Source organism: Poecilia latipinna, unplaced genomic scaffold (genome assembly GCF_001443285.1).
Source record: "Poecilia latipinna isolate Pla-1442-1.1 unplaced genomic scaffold, P_latipinna-1.0 Scaffold2952, whole genome shotgun sequence".
Taxonomy (NCBI): domain Eukaryota; kingdom Metazoa; phylum Chordata; class Actinopteri; order Cyprinodontiformes; family Poeciliidae; genus Poecilia; species Poecilia latipinna.
The window spans coordinates 48312-50281 of record NW_015115568.1 but is presented as its reverse complement, the minus strand read 5'-3'; positions in this window follow the sequence as shown (position 1 = coordinate 50281).

The window sequence follows — 1970 nt, the reverse complement described above, 5'->3', positions numbered from 1 at the left end:
TCTGCGTACTTTATTGGTTTAAGTCCATCATTTCATCCATACAGTTTATCATTCACAGAGAAGCAAAACCATAAGGAACAAAACCGTAAAACAGACAACCTTCACAGCATGACCCACATTTAAATACAACTTTATTCAGATCTCAGGACTCTTAGCTTTTATATATATATATATATATATATATTATTTATATATGTATATTCATGTTTAAACAGTCTTATTTTTGTAATTATTCTTTTCCGAATGGACCACTGCTGCTTGCAGCCTTTAAGGCCAAATGTTCACATGTCTGTTGGCACCAGATGGGTAAATAGTAAGGCTGCTGCTCTAACAACACCTTCCGTCCCACAGCAACATGTCCGCCTGCTAACCGCAGTTCAGCAGCCTTTTCTGTTCCCCAGAGAGGCAAGGAGGGTGGCATCTCACTGAGAGTATTGCTGTATACTTGAGGGGATCAGTGAGGAGAAGAGGACGGAGCTTCTTGTCGACGTTTGTCCTTTTTGTCTTTTGTTTTTTGTTTGTCAGAGTTGCCGAGGGCTTGTGGTTTCCAAGCTTTGAATCCTTGGTGTTTGAGTTTCCAGACGCCCTGCGGGACGGGAATCTGCGGGATGCGTCGTGGTTTTGAGGTTACTGGGGCGTGTTAGTGTGCTCTCCAGGACGGCGAATGTCCTCCCGATCCAGGAGCTTATGCAAGATGGTTGAACAGGAGGGAGGAAGAAACTAAAGCAATACATATTAAGACCGTGTGTGAACATGATGTTTTATGAAATATAGATGTAGAAGTGAATTGTGGGGCTCAAATCAGGAATGTGAGCTGAGCAGGGGGCAACACTGCAAAAACACAGAAAATTACCAAGAATTTTTTTTTGTCTACTAGAGAAATAAGACAAAATTAACTTACAAGTAACTTTTCCGTACAACAGAAGAGCTTGTTTTAAAGCTGCAATATAAAACTTTTATAAAAATAAAAAATTTCAAAACTATCATTTGTTTTGAAAGTACAATATGAAACAAATAATCTTTGAAAAAAAATCAAGGTTCTCTGATGTCTCTTAGCACTAACAAGAAACAGCCAATCAGAGCCAAGAGGCGGGTCTTAGCGCTGTCAATCAAGCCCGTGTTAGTCATGAATGCTAAGGCTAGTTAGCATAGCCACTTATGACAGCAGGGAAATGGTTTTCCTGTAAATTGTCCGTCATTAGCATGTTTAGCAGCGCATTTACGGGATTGATTGGCAGCGCTAAGACCCTCCTCCTGGCTCTGATTGGTTGTTTTTGACCAGAAGCAATGCATTTGTTCAGACCTTTATAGTTGATCAGGGATAAAGTGAAGATTGATTTTTTTTTTTTTTTTTACAGATTATCTTTCTCATGGTGACATTTTTTGGAGCAAATATGTAAAAAATATATTTTTTTATAAAAGTTACATACTGCAGCTTTAAGTCAATGATTCCTTATTATAGATGAAAAATTATAAGTTCTACTGACAGATTATTTCACTTATAACAAGACAAAACACACCCTGCCCGTGGATTTAGTTCTTTTAAGGAACTATTGACTCTTCTATCTTGCTGGAAAGTTGCTCATAAGTCTTATTTTAAGTGAGCTAAGAAACTAGATCAAAATTATTTCATAACATTTTGTATTTTTGCAGTGAAAGCAACAGCAAAGAACTTCACACGACTGGGTTCGGTTCCAGCAGGATGGAGGTAGAGCGGGTCAAACATAAACACACAAAGGTGTGAAAACACCAGACTAACATGCAGAAAGAGGTGAAATAAGCCAGAGGACGAGGTTACTAAAATAAAGAAGAAAGATTCGGTTCAGTCATGCTGGTTGATGCATTTGAAACACGTAAAACTTTGTATTCAATCCAGCAGTTCAGGAAAAGATCCTTCAAACAGGCGTCAGAGATTCAGTTTGAGCTTTTGCCTAACCTGTAATGTTTGCTCCACGAAGACTCTGTGTTTA